The sequence below is a fragment of the Rhea pennata genome, chromosome 1 (assembly GCF_028389875.1).
Source record: "Rhea pennata isolate bPtePen1 chromosome 1, bPtePen1.pri, whole genome shotgun sequence".
Taxonomy (NCBI): Eukaryota; Metazoa; Chordata; class Aves; order Rheiformes; family Rheidae; genus Rhea; species Rhea pennata.
Genome location: NC_084663.1, coordinates 185,543,579 through 185,559,526, shown reverse-complemented (window position 1 = coordinate 185,559,526; position 15,948 = coordinate 185,543,579).

The following is a 15,948-nucleotide window of genomic DNA, read 5'->3' as shown; positions in this document are numbered from 1 at the left end:
TCTAAAGGATATATTTCTTAAAGAAAAAATGCAATTTCTGGTATTATAACATGGGCTGTGAAGAAATCTACGTATTCCTTTTCTTTTTGCAAATGAAAGCTAAGCCGTTCTTTGGTTGCCTCATAGATCAGGTTCCAACTAGTTCGTCTTGCCATATGGAATTTTGTTATCAATTACTGAATGAGCACTTTATGGAATTTTAAATAAAATGATGGTTTATTTGCTATATATATTTAAAATAAATTTTGAATCATTAAATAAAACCTGTATAATCAATTATATAGAAAATTTGGTAATAAGATTTTTATGGCTGTATTTTCTTCTGATGGCCGTTCTGAAATGTTACTGGGCTTTTCTGCCATTTGTTCTGTAGTTCAAATTAGCAATCTTCAAAAGTAAATTATACTTGAATACTCCCTTGATTCTACCCTCACTCTTAATCCTTATTTCATGTCTCGTACTTTATTTCCATTCTACAAATTTCATCTGTCCTATTTAAAACTTGAAAATATTTTTTTCAAGAGCAATTATCGGGCTTGATTCCCTGCTCCTTCATACTGGTCTTGATAGAGAAGTTAAGTGAGAGAAGAGCATGGAATATCAGGCACGACGGTGATAAATAATTTTAGGAAGCCTTCCATATCCATTCATCTGGTCAGTTCCAACAGTCTGATTTAAGTAATGTCAGTGGAAGTTCTGTGTAAGTAAAACCGTTAGTAAAGAATTTCAACAGATTATCTCTCACCATTTCTCTTTGGTTAAAAAGGCAATTATGCTTTTGGTTTTCTTTTAGTGGTTGTAGAGTCAGAATTATTAGAAAACTGTTACTTACACAAAACTGGTTTCCTCTGTTTTGCTGTTAGGGTACATTGCTCAGGAATGGTAGGTAGTTTGCACTATTAGGGACTCAGCCTTAATGAAATATATACGGGCAAATGGGGCATATCTGAAAATAACAGATTTATAAACAGCAGAGTATTTCACCTGCATAGCTCCAAGGGCATAATACATAATGTAAAGAACATCAATTACATTGTTTGACAGAAATGCCTAGTCATGAAACTTTCCTTTCGGGCATTGTAGACAATTTCACTGAAGCCAGTAGGACTCTGTTGGACAACAGAAACATAAATGTCACATCCACCTGCAGGACTTCTGATTCTTTACATGGATTTTGCAACCATAGTCAGGAGATGTATGAAGGACTTCCGTTTCAGATCTTGTCCACCTTGAAAAAAGCACTACTTCATTTAAAGTCAAAGTTGAATGTTTTCATCATTTTGTAAGTCCTTCTCCTAAAGTTGTTCCAATCTTTACAGAAAAATTAAATATTGCCCAAGGCAAACAAAGAGACACACAGAATCTGATTCTATTCTACACACTGGGGTGTTTGTTTGGAAGAAAGAGACCTTTAGTTTAAAATACTGAATCTTGCAGTAGAGGAGGACTTTGAACCTGGGTGGTTATTTTGTTGATTTCCAAGCAACTGCTTTTATTGTTCTGTTGCCAGTTGTCAGCATGATAACCAAATCTGCTGGTTTTACAAGCAGTAACTCGCAGCACGGGCTGGGTCTGGGCTGCTTGGCACAGGTCACTGAGCAGTGCTGCGTACACTTGGTGACAATGACTCCATCCACAGCCTCACTATGTGTGTGCAGGGTCAAAGTGGTGTGCTGTGCCCTGCTGGCGCAATGCCATTTATGTCATCCATCAGTACACGGCCATTAATGGTTCTCAAAAAAAACCCAAGAGCAATCCACAGAAAGGGAGGTTTTGCTTGTTTTATGGAAGAAGACTGGAATCACAGGACCCCCTGCAAATGGTCTAACCACCGTGCTCAAGCTGAGTTTGTTCATATGCTCCTTTGGCCTTGGGAACATTCAGTCATCACATCCAAACTGAAACCACTTCAGCAGAAGGATAAATTAACTCAGCACCCTCCTTCTCCCACACACCCCGCTTCAGGGTAATGCAGTAAAAGGGTGAGAGTCCTCACCTCCACACAGGCAGAGGAACGATTTCAGCTGGAATCTGCCAAGCTCTGCTGAGCATGTGGACCATGGCAGAAATAGGCAGAACTAGGGACTTTTCTCTCTCTTCTGCCGAGTTTGATGTAGAGTCTAAACCAGCAGAATCCAACTCGAGCTCATTATCACCCAGACCAGCCAGGCAAGTGCAGGCACTGATGGAGCACAAGAGCTCCAGGGCATTCAATGCAATGAGGTTTATGACACCTCCTGGTGTTCTGATGCCTCCACTCAGCAGCTGGGAAAGTGGTTTTGAGGATTCACCTTTGGCTTGGGCACCTTAGGAAAGAGGTAGGCAGAAATAACCTAAGCTCTTCTGTGGGTAGAGGTCTGAGGCTCAGGATTTGGCACCAAACCAAATTGCTTTCATGCAATGAATACTAACACAGGATTGAAGGACTCTAGCAGAAAGAAAACACAGGTGCTTCCACCAGTGCAGGGAATTGCCACATTTCATAAAATTTGTGCCCATCTTTTATGACCATTTCCCATATGACAGAAAGAAGCAGAGGTAACAATGATTCCTGGCTCCACCATCAGTTTGTGCCAGGGAATGGAGCTGGCCTGTGTACCACAAGATTTACATGGGTGTCCCGCACTTCTATGAAGCTCAGTTCTTCCAGAAACTCCCGAGCCTCTCATTGCTGTCCTACACAGTCTCCTTCATCAGGTTGCACTCAATAAGCTGTTACTAAGCATATAATGTTTACTGCTTATGCTTTCTGCTTACTGTCTGCACTTCACCCACGTGGCACTGCAAATCAGCCCATTTCTCATTCATTTCACCTTCTGTTTCTCTTTTATAATGTCAAATTGCTCAGGTTGCTAATACTGACAGGGAATGTTTCACTACAAACAAAAAGGGGTTCAAATGCTCGCTTGATGTTTCTTTAAAAAATGACTCCAAACATTAAATTCTTTCCTTCTTATTAAAATAAAGCCTATGTTTTGGACCTAAACGACTTGACAGTATTTCTTTAATTGACAGCTGGAGATAATGTGATACTTATTTTGGGGGTTAAAAGCAGGGATAGCTCATGAGTAACTTTTTAATACCATGAGCACTTAGAAAGGTGGTTTTAATGAGTGATCAGCAGCTTTTGCCTAAGAAGCCTCTCTAAATCAAGACAAAAAACATGCACGGCAGATAAGGATCAGTATCTCCAGCTCTCTATGGATCTTTTTGACCATTTTATGAGGCCTGATTCTGCCATCTTGCACCAATATGTTAATAGATTTTTATGTGGTTTGCCTTAGTGAGGATGACAGAGTCAGTGTCTGAATTTCTAATACTTACTGTTCTGGATCTGGAAGGTTGATAATCAGTAGATAGCAATTAAGAGAGTCATCGTATTGCTGAAGGATGTCAAAGATCAGCAGTTTTAAGATCAGAATTTTATAGCACTGGGCCTATGCTTGGAATGACCACTTGAACTCCTGAACACTACAGTGTAATATGACCAGCTTCAGAGCAACAATTCTGTCTTGCAAAAAAAAAAAAATGTTTTCAATATGCATCAGACTGGAACAGAAACTTCCAAAATTTTCCAGAAAAAAAAGGACATTCACTATTGAATAGCTCTGAGGTTAGGATCTTCACCTACCATACAGGAAAAGTATTCTTTTTGTTTGATGAGTCAATCTGTCACATCTGCATCCATAAAAAATTGTTTTGACTGAAAAATGTTTTAACCAACAATTCTTCTTGTAGGTTTACATTTTATTGTTTAAATTGCATCTGAAAAATGTCCAAAGACATAAAGCTCACCATGTATCTCCTAAGCTGGTGTGCACAGTTTATATACTTCAGGGTAAAAAATCCTCTGTACTATCTCATTCAGCCAATCATGCACTGTACTTATGTAATATTATTGCCAAATGGTGAGATGCATTCTATTTTGAATACGTAAGTTTGCTTATATAAATATATAGAGTAAAATGTTTGCTGTATTTTGTAAATGTTCATGTAAACGGTGTTCTAATGCTTTATTGTTTTGTCACATCCCACTGCTAGTAAAGCAGATTAAAATATTGAAATGAGGTCAGCGTTTTATAAACTGCAAGTTTGTCTTAAGTAGTTTTTTGGGCTTGGTTTAATTTCCCCCATGCACACCCACAGTAAAATGTTTGCTGGATGCTAAAATCATGTTTAATATCTTGTCAGGGACAAAGAGGAATAGTGTGTTACAGAACTTGACTATCTCAGTAAACTGCATTCCTCAATAATGCATTGCAACCGTTCTATTTTTCTGAAGATGGCAGTTCTTCTAATGAAAAGGTGTACTCTTTGAATAAGTACATATGGCTTACAATGTTTTGGTCTCAGAAATAATGTACTTGTAATAGTAATATGACAATTAAATTAATTTCATTAGAAAATCACACTATAAAAGTAACATTAATAAGCATCACTAGTAAATAGCTTTACAACAACTTGCACAATCATAGGAAATACCCGAGCTACAGAACAACAGTGCCATCTACTGGTAGTATTTCCATTCATAAGGAATAGTATCATAATCAGAAACGGACTGGATTTTGTTATTTCCTATTTTTCCACCTTAAGTAAAAAACAAATGCATTCCCGAACCAAACTGATCTAATGGCCCACATGCTCTTGTTTATAACCACAATGTATGCCAAAGTAGCAAGGCCACTTAGAGTAAGTTCTCCTAAAACCTAGATGTAATCCCAAGAGTTTCATCAATCTTTGTAACATATAAGAGAGACCATAAAAAGGTGTATTTTTCAGGAGTTATCAAATGAAGAGAAACAGACTGTTTTAGTTACAAACCTGTGAAACACCACAGAGTGAAATGTGTTAGATAAAATCCCTGAAATGAAAATCCACTCAGTTTTACCTCTATGATACTACACTACTGTACATAGGCTCCACAGTATTACAATTTCTCATGTTATCTGGAAATCATCTTTACAGATTTACCAGTTCTGACATAATTTGCACTTGACTCTTGAAAGTGAATACATCTAGCTCATTCATCTGGCACTTCAAGACATAAAAGCAAAGAAGATATTTGGAAAAGAAGATACCTGCTCTACCAATTTCTAGTAGAATTCTCTGAGAAGATTGCTGGAAATATGGCATAAGGGTATCTGGAAAGTTTCTATAACATAGTGAAGATCTTCAATATACCTGCAGTTTTGACATAAGAGACCTAGCAAACGCAGACTGCCATTTGAAAAGTCTCTTTGCTTGAAGCTTATTTTGTTTGATACAGATGTTTGTAATTCAATCACAGACATTTCATGTTATCTGACTCTGAAAATAGTTCCAGCAACAGCTCTGCAAACCATAGTTTATTCTGGCCATAGTTTATTAACTAAATTAAACTTAAAAGTTTTTCAGTTGGATGGCAATCTTAATTTCAGGGTGAAGAAAAGCTGATGAATGCAATAGTTCTATTCAAACTCAGTGTGTCAGTTTACATGTGCAGTATTAGTCATATTCTTAGTGTTTGCAGGGCTCAAATGAGGAGTAACTACATCTAAGCCACCTGGATTCTACTAGTGTGTAAACTGTACAAAGCCAGGAAAAATAGGTGATGGTTATAATTGTGTTAATACTTTAACTGGCAAATTTCTATCAGAATGGAAAATTAAAAACTAATGCAAACATAGCAATTTAGGCACTTGTGGAGCAAAATTAAGAGTTCATCATAGCCAGTCACTGCATTCTGCATTTTTTCACATGCTGTACCTTCTTCCAATTATATCAAAAATGTGCGAAGTAATATATTTTGAATATGACTATTTGGCCACTGTGGGTATGAACTGAATGAACAAAGAATCAGATCTGAGTTCTCCTCCTAATAGATCCTTAAGTAGTTTTTTTTTTTTTTTTAACATCTCTGTTCACAGTGGAGAAAATAGGGAAAGTTCCTATGCCAGAATACTTCCTTATGGTCATGTGTCAGAGCATATGTTTCAGTGCCAGTAAAAGGTGTCAGCAAAAGGTAACGAAACAAAGGTAAAATGAACAAAGATTACATAAACAATATAAACCAAACTATGGATGTATTCTCTGAAAAGAGTTACCATGCATGTGAATCAGCAAAACCCCTCACTCCTTAAACAGACTAAATATCCACAGGTTAAGAGAAGGCCCACGTATACAGAAAGAATCCCTGGGAGATAGGAAACAACCCACAAAGACTGATCAGTCTTCACCATGGACGGAGGACACCAGTGAGTTCTACAGGGTTCTGTATGGAGGCCTGTGCTAGTCCACATCGTGATAGAAACACAGGTAAAAAGATGTCAAAAAGTGACAGCTGTAAGATAGTAGAGAATTGACTGCAAATTCTGCATAAAGACTTCATAATACTCCACAATGGCTGTGGAAATGGCAGATGAAATTCAAAATACTTAAATTTAAGGTGATACATTTGGGGAAAAAATCAGCCCTAGCTTTAGATATAGAATAACAGACTCCAAACTGACCGTTACTAATGGGAATTGAGATCTTGGGCTTGTAACAGATGGCCCTGTGAAAACATCAGTTCAGTGAACAGTAGTAGTTAAAAGTATTAGAGTATAACTTTGCAAGGTACAGAGAAGGGTAACAAGGACAATCACAATTGTGGGATGGCTTCCACACAGGTAAATATCTAAACAGACTTAAAATAAAGTTAAGTTTGGAAAAATAATGATTGATGTGGTGATACAACAAAGACCTGTACGGATGTAAGAGAAACAGAGGTCATTACGGAATGACGGACTGTTCAACATTTCTTCTAACGCAAACACTAGAGACATCAAACAATACCGACTTATAACAAATGGAGATAATTCCTCCCACACTGGTTAATTAAACTGTGGAACTCACTGCCATATGACACTGTAGAAGCTAAGCTTATACGGTTTCCAAAAGGACTGGGCAAATTAATGAAGGAAAAAGCCTAAGAGGTCTTTTCAGCATTAAGATGATAAATATCTTTAGCCAGAGAACTGGAGGGATCTCAGATTGCTAGACATCAGCAGAGTGCTCTCTGGAGGTATTAGCATCTGCTCACCCATGCTTCTGCTCTTGCTTCTACCAGCTTGTGCTACAGATCATCTTCAAAACAGGGTGTTGGGCCTGAATGGGCCTTCGGTTTGAACAACTATAGCTGTTTTTATATTAGGTTTTAGACTGAAAAAGTGATCTGTATATGAATTTTATTAAGCAATTCCTCATTTTTCTGTTATTGTTTTTCCATAAATATTTGTGCAGACACATTTGTGATTGACTTGAAAGATCTCAAGGAGTCCATTTCTAAATTCTTACATTGTAATTCACTAGCAATACAAATATTACTATCTTTTGAGTTTGTTGTTATTTTTCCTGTTATGTGGTAAGCGTACTGTAGCAATAGAGAAGATTGCCAGTGTAAAAATGCACTTTCCGCGTGAGTAAAACTCATCATGGCTGGATTCAGAAAATCTGAATCTGTTTTCCGTATGTGAAGCAGAAATGGAAAATGCTTTTTCTCTCTTTTTGGTCTTGTAGACAGTGAACTCTTCAGGTCAGGAGCTTTGCCTCACTGGGTATTTCTACAGTGCTTTCTACCGTGGACTTTGTCTTTTTCAATGACAATAGAGCTCTTCCTCCTTTTTTTTTTTATTGACCAATATTATCAACAGTGCAGAATACCATCTCCCTTCACCACTGTAACTTAAATTTTTTTAGAACTCCAAAATATGCCTCTGAACGGAAGCTTCCTCTTTTCACAAAGACCTATTCTTTTCTCAGTACCTTTGCTAATGCAAGGAATAAAAATAATCTTTTTTATTTGTATGTCTCACTCCTTTTTAGTTTGCTATTACTTACAGTGTGACATCCTCTGAAAACATGGAAGATGTATCCAAGACATAAAAGTAAGGGAAATTTGCGTAGGTACTGAAAAAAAGTTGAAGCAGAGGGATACATTTTTCAGAGCATTTGACCAGTGTATGATCCTTTCTTCGGGTACATATTACCCTTCATCCAGAAAGTTATTAAAATAAAGTTGATTTTCAAATAACAAAAGCGTGTTTTTTTTTTTTTTTGGGGGGGGGGGAGCAATGCTGGATTACATCCAAGCCCTGTCAGGTTCTCAGGTGTGTGGTCACACCTCTGCCACCTCTCAATGCCACATGGGGCAAATTCTAAGCACACACCAACCCATGGCTCAATGGAGCACCCTCTGAAAAAAAGCCAAATGGGAGTGGTGTCTCGCTCTGCGCAGATCCATCACCTGGGCTATTAGAAGAGCAGAACCCCAGAGTGCATCACAACTCACACCTACTGGTCAGCTTAGACATAACCCCTAAGACTGGGAGAACTTTTCACAGGTTATTTGGTTGACGTAATCTTTGGTGTTTCCTCAGTTGTCCAATGATGCACTTCACAGTGCCGGTACACAGGTGTCTTGCATTTTACTTTGGGATAGATTCTGGTGTTTCGGGTGTTGTGAGGTTTCCTATTCTGTAAGTGTCACTGTTGGAAACAGTGACACCAATAATACAGTAAAATGGTGATTACCCAGAATATTAGCAATTAAATCAGGCTTTGTGTTGGTTGCTGTCATTTCACACTTCATTTTCTGTCTAACTATTTGAGCTAAAAACTGTTTAATGACAAAGTCAGAAACCTCAGTGGGTAAAAAACACTGTTTTGGGGAAGGAAAGTGAGAGACAATGTGAAAAGGCAAGAAAAAAAGCTCTTTGTCCCCTCAGCATGAGTTGACCTAAGGCAAATTCTAATAAAGAAGAGCATCAAAAAGTTATCAGTATGAGGAATGAGATAAAAATCATACTTAATTTCAATGTAATAGTAAGAAGAGGCCTTCCCAGAGCAAGAAATACTCTAAGATGACATTAATATTAAAATTTAGCCCAGAAAGATGTAGTCAACTTGGAGCTTATAAATGAGCAACTAGTTTGTATTTCATGAAGTTTATTTGTAACAAATAATAAAAGGAAATTAGGGAATAGACAGTATCATAATTGATCCACAATGAAAGCCTCGCAAAAAAATCTTAAATTGCTTACATCTGACTATTTCATAATGTTTTCAGAAGTGTGACTGAATAACTTTTTCTCCATTTTTTAAAATTCCAAAATCTTAACTTTTTCAAAAAAAATCCATAACATGATGTAACAAAATCTTTAATGGCTTGCTATGCTTTCTACACATAGAGGAACTAAAAATGTATGAACTCCGTAACAGAATACAGCCATTTTAGCAGCTATATCCCCTGAGCATACTGAAAGTAGGCCTCCCAGAAACAACAAATTTGGATACCATGTATTAAATGGAATACAGATACTTCTGTTATTTTTTAAATAGCATAACAAAGCTGTGGAAGGTTATAACAAGCATATATAACATATCATAAACAAACACTGAAAGGTTGCTCTAAGAGATCACAGGGCTAATAAGCTTAAGGTTATGCTTGACCTTAGAGTAAGTGCATAAATAAAAAGGCCAAGTTTCACATTAATTAAGCTAATCGGGATCACAACACAGGCGTGATGACCAGCTAATTCATCTGTATATTTTGAGAGAGGACTGAAATTTTTTAAGATGTCCGTGAGTACTGTCTCTCTTTGGATTTGATCTCTTTCTAAATATCTGGCATTTAGTGTGACCTGGTTTATGCCAAAAACATTGCATCCTCATACTCACTTCTGTGAGCCCCAGAGATGATGTCTTTGGCGGAACTGTTTCAACACATTACAGCCCTCCAATTCTTTCCTTTATTCTAGAAACATGGCTTCAACAACAGGCTTCAAAACATCTGCCACTTCTACTTCTCTGGAACATCTTGATTAAATTTAAACTTTGTTCTTACCCTCCCAGTTCAGCAGATACTATTCTAAACAAGATTGGTTCTGTTAAAGTCGAGGCTATAAACAAAATGCTTTGTAAACAGTGCAATCAATGAAATATGACTTCAGGGATGTGTATCTTTTGTCCTCTCTCCCTCTTCCTATTCTCAGCTCTGTCTCTTAACCTCACCTTTTTTATCATGCATGTAGCAGCACAGGTTGCAGCTGTTTGGGAGCTATGTATTTGTAAGGAATCAGTGGAAGAAAACTAAGCGTGAGATCTTGCAGAAGGCAGAGCTTTACAGAATCTCTAAGTAAATTTACCAACTCACATTTATTCTCTCATTAATTTAATTTACTCAAAGCATGTCACCCACATACTCCCAAGCACCAGGATGTGTGGCACCACTTGTGTGCAGCACAACAGGCACAGGATGCTGGCAGCCAGGCTCTCATGACGTCTCTAGAGTTCTTTCTGATGGGCAACAACAGACAATTTTTAGACAGGTATTTTATATTTGTTAAGAACAGTCTTTTACTATTATATTCCTGTTGTGCCAGCAGAAAAAGTAATGGCATGTGATACACTGTAATCTTCTTGCCATCCTCCCATTATTAGAGTGCAAGGTCTTCTGGTCTTCTGGCATTACTACATGTAGCATTACTACAGTGCATGGCTGTCTGGTCTTGACTGAAACACCACAATCCTCAGTGTAATTGATGGGGAACAGTCGTCTTTGTTATCAGTCACTCCTCTAACCCTTTGCTCTGCTGTTCCTTCTGGTGTTTCCCCACACGCATCCATACCAATCTTTGTATTTGTGTTACATGTTCACTCGCTGCATGGCTGATACGAATTTGCTGACTGCTTTCAACAAGTGCCCAGTCATGAGGTGCTGTTACAGACAGAACAAAAAAGCATTGCTTTACATTAGCACTCAGATATGCTCTATAGACATCAGTCTGAATTAAAAGCACAGCTGCCTCAGGGAAAGAACAAAAATTTTTTTTTCCTTTTTTAAGAATACAGACTTTAACACATTTCTAAGGATTGAATAGCTCCAAGGAAGGAGACTCTACAACTTCTCTGGGCAACCTGTTCCAGCACTCAGTCACCCTTACAGTAAAGAAGTTTTTCTTCATGTTCAGATGGAGTTTCCTGTGTTTCAGTTTGTGCCTGTTGCTTCCTGTCCTGTTGCTGGGCATCACCGAAAAGAGTCTGGTCCTAGCCTCTCTACATCCTCCCTTCAGACACTCGTGCATTGATAAGATCCTCTCTGCCTTCTCCTCTCCAGGCTAAACAGTACTAGCTCTCAAAGCCTTTCCTCATATGACAAATGCTCCAGTCCCTTAATCATCTTAGTAGCTGGACTCGCTCCTAGCTCCATGTCTCTCTTACACCAGGGAATTTGGAACTGGACACAGTACTCCAGATGTGGCCTCACTAGGGCTGAGCAGAGCGGGAGAGTCCCTTGACTTATTGGCAATGCTCTTCCCAATGCAACCCAGGATACCATTGGTCTTCCTGGCCACAAGGACACATTGCTGGATCATGGTCAGCTTGCAATCCACTAAGAATCCCATGTCCTTCCCCACAGAGCTGCTCTCCAGAAGGTCAGCCCCCAGCTTGTACTAGCACATGGGGTTATTCCTCCCTAGGTGCAGGACTCTGCACTTCCCTTTGTTCAGCTTCCTGAGGTTCCTCTCTGCCCAACTCTCCAGCCTGTTGAGGTCCCTCTGAATGGCAGCACAGCCCTCAGGTGTATCAGCCACTCCTCCCAGTTTGGTATCACCAACCAACTTGCTGAGCATGTACTCTGTCCACGTCATTGATGAGGAAGTTGAACAAGACTGGATCCAGTACTGAGCCCCTGGGCAGATCACTAGCTATAAGCCTCCAACTAGATTTTGCACCACTGATCAAAACCCTGAGCATTGCCTTTCACCCAGTTCTCGATCCACCTCACTGTCTGCTCATCTAGCCTGCACTTCTTGAGCTTGCCTATGACGATGTTATGGGACATGGTGTCAAAAGCCTTGCTGAAATCAAGGTACGCAACATCCACTGTTCTCCCTTCATCTACCCAGCTTGTCATCCCATTGCAGAAGGTTAACGGATTGGTTAAATATAATTTCCCCTTGATGAATCCATGCTGACTACTGCTGATCACCTTCTTATTCTTCACATACCTAGAGATGCCATCTAGGATGAGTTGTCCCATCATTTCTCCAGGGACTGAGGTGACGCTGACTGGCCTGTAGCTCCCTGGGTCCTCTTTTTTGTCCTTTTTGAAGACTGGACCAATAGGGATGGTATAGGCCAAACTTCCAAACTGAAAGGTACAAACGCATCAGCTCACCCAAACAACTTTTCAAGCAGATCCACCAGCAGCTGGAATGCTGAGGTTCTCAAGCTTCCCAGTGCAATTCAGGGGATGTTAGCATCATGACATAGGAGGAAAGATGAGGACTCTATCAGTTAGGTAACTATTTTGCTTGTAAACACATGAATTAATGAATTACCAAGTTATTCAATCAGCAAACTAATAAATTAAGTAACTAGAGAATGAACAATTTAGACTAGTCTACAGAGAAGAAATTCACCTGCTTTGTATTTTTTTACCCAAAGCTTCTTTCACACAGTATGCAGTCTGTGTGAATTTGAGAAAGTACAATGAACCATGACAAAATGTTCAGCTGGAGTTCAAACTAGCAAGGGATTTGAAGAGTAACAAGACTGGTCTCTGTATGTACGCTGACAGGAAAAGAGAAAAAGAAAGGCTGAGGACAATATGGGCCCACTGCTCAAAGGAGTAGGGGAGCTAGTGATAATACACAGGGAAAAGGCAAGGTACTCAGTGCCCCTCTTGCCTTAGTTTTCAGTCATGAAGTCAGTCTGTGAGGTAAAGTACTACCCACAGCAGAGGACAGTAAACTAGGGAGCACATAAGCCATTTGTCTATGCACAGGTCTATGGGACCAGATGGTATGCATCAGATGATATTGAGATAGCTGCCCAGCGTCACTGTAAGGCCATTTTCTATCATCTTTAAGAAGTCAGGGTAATCTTGGGAGGTCACTGTTGATTGGAAAAAGGGAAATATAACACCCATTTTCAAGAAAGGCAGGAAAGAGGAGCAAGGGAAATATAGATTGCTCAGCCTTAACTCCAACTCTGTGAAGGTTGTGGAACAAATCCTTCTGGAAGCCATTTCCAGGCATATGATGAACAAAAAGGTGATTGAGAACAGCCAGCATGGATTTACCAAGAGCAAGTCATGCCTGATCAACCTCTGTTCTGTGATGAGATGCAAATAAAGCAAACAAAGTCCTAGATATCCTGTGACAGAATAAAGCCATTCAACAGTACAAGCTGAGGCCAACTAGACAGAAATCAGTCTTGAGTAAAAAAAATGGACCTTCTGGTGGACAGCAAGTTAAACACGAGCCAGCAGCATCCTCTTGAGGCAAAGGGCAACCACACCCTGTGCAGGTTGCGGAAAATGATTCTTCCCCTCTATGCAGCACTGTGAAACTACAAATGGAGGACTGCGTCCAGTTTGGAGCTCCTCAGTGGAAGAAAGACATTTGACTAACGGGACTGAGCCCAGTGCAGGGTCACCAAGATGGCCAGGGGCTGGAGCACAGGCTGTACAAGAAGAGACTGGGAGCTGGGCTTGTTCAGTCTTAAGATGAGATGGGTAACAGGAGACATTAATGCAGTCCACAAGGTTGGAGGCACTGTTATTCACGGTGTGTAGTGACAGGACAAGAGATAATGGATACAAGCTGAAACATGGGAAATTCTGAATAAATAAAAGGAAGAACAATTTCTTTGTGAGAGTAGTCAGCACTGGCACAGGTTGCCCAGACAGACTGCAGAATCTCCATCCTTGCAGATACTTGCAACTCAGCTGGACAGGGCCCTGAGCAACCCGGTTTAGTTGGAACTCCCCTGAGCAAGGGGCTTGGATTAAGGGCCCTCTAGAAGTTTCTTCCAACCTCAGTTCATGATTCCAGCAAAAAATGAATTTAATTTCATTACCACATGTTGTTCTCTTCAGTCAGTAGGGCAACAGCTGACAGATTTTAAAGTCAGAAAATAGCATTGCGATCACTCAGTCTGGCCTTATAAATTATGAAAGTTAATTATCTTTCTGTTATAATGTCTGTATCTGGTAGTTCCGCTTATTAAGTTACATTATGGGTGGATAAATAACGTGCACGTTCTTATAGCTTCTGGCCTCTCCTGCTAGTTTACTTGATGGGAAATAAGGTAAACTACTATAATGTTGTGCATTTGAAACCTCAGAAAGTTTTGTTTATGTTTTTTAAAACTATTTTACACTCTCACCGAAGAACTTTTTAAACACAAAGAACAAGTTCAAAAGACTGGCTTTGGTCTTGGCTAAAGTTGTGTAAGGGAAGAATAACTCGGTCATGTCACTAAAACATCCTACAAAACTTACAAAGAGGATTTTTTTCCATTCACTAAACCATTTTAATAGATTAAACTAGAAATGATTTAAAATGGTATGACATCTAATATTTTTGTTCTTTTTCTTGGTCTTTGGTGTTGAATTTAATCTTCTTGAAGAGGAGATGATTTTCAGGGTATATACATATGTAAGTATTTAGTAACTTTTTCTTAATTTGCTTATCTAAATTTCTTTCAGGATGTTGATTGAGCCTGTTGAGGGCTTTTCCTTCTGAAGGCAGACTGTACTGAATAGCACCCAAGTGATGCTTTTGTAATTGCATCCAACATATAAAAATGCAGATACAAACTCTGACAAAGAGTTCGAATCTAACTGTAGGGGACATTTCAGATGCCTAACTCTAAAATTTTTATTAGCAAGTGATTTTTTAAGGGATCACTCAAGAATCCTTGGATCTTTTTTTTTTTTTAACAGGGAAAACCTACAATAGTTTTTGTTTGGCCAGCGACATGTTATGTACTTCCTGGCCGCAAGTCAAATTAAATACTATAAATCTCACCGTTTATAAAGTTAATTAATTACCTGCCCAAAACAGTTCCAATATCCAGCATTGCTAAAAATTGTTAGCTGAATGGATCACACCAGTATTAAAATAAGGTTGCATCTGGTAGTAAATGAAAAGCATACGAATAGTTCCTAGACTTTGTCCAATCTTATAAATTATCATAGAGTTTCTGCAATACTAAGATGTAAATGGTAAACAAACCTAAAACATAGTTTTACAGAGTGTTCTGAATTTCATTCTAGGTACAGTAAGCAAAAATGCATCAAACCCAACAAAGCAGAAGCTAAGAAACTCAGGAGATTTGGGGTTGGAAAATTACATTGAAAGGACACATCACAGGGAGTTGGACAAGATGGTCTCCAGAAGTCCCTTCTAATCTTGACCATTTTGTGATCCTGTGATTTCAGTTACTGGGCAAGGATTACGTAATTTTAAAGAGTTTTGGTTCTTTCAGGTTTAATTAGCAGTTACTTATTACAATAGTCTATTATGAGACTTCACTCTTTTTGTCCTTGAGTATCTGGCTTACTTGTTCCACTCGCTTTACTCTAATGGCGCTGCTCTCAACATACATCAGGCCTTAGCACAAGCAGCCAAGCTTATCCACACTGGCCTGTGCTGAACTTTCTGCACACCAAATGAATCCTTCTTGTGCTCTGAGGAGACTGTGCTTGAAGAGCAACAAACTCTCCCGGACCCCTCTGCCCTCCAGGGCAGTCTCCTGTTGGATCATGCCAAGTAGATCCCTGAGTAAGTTAGTATCCATTCTGCTTAAGACCAGGGTAGTTACTTTACTATTTGTTTTGCTCACTTCTAAACACAAATTATAATTACAATTGATCTCACTTACTAGTTAGTGAAAACTTGCTCCCTTTAAGGTTCACAAGAAGAGTTTATGGAACTCAGAGCTTCTTTCTACTATACCAACTCTCAGCTTGACTTGAAGTCCATAACCTGAATTGGATGTGAAGACCAAAAAAAAAAAAAAAAAAAAAAAAACAACAAAGAAAACCACCACAGTCCACTGTACTTATTTTATTTCATGGTTATTCCTGGGAACAAGAAATCCTAGGATAGCTAACTAGTGTTTTTGGTCTTATTTCCT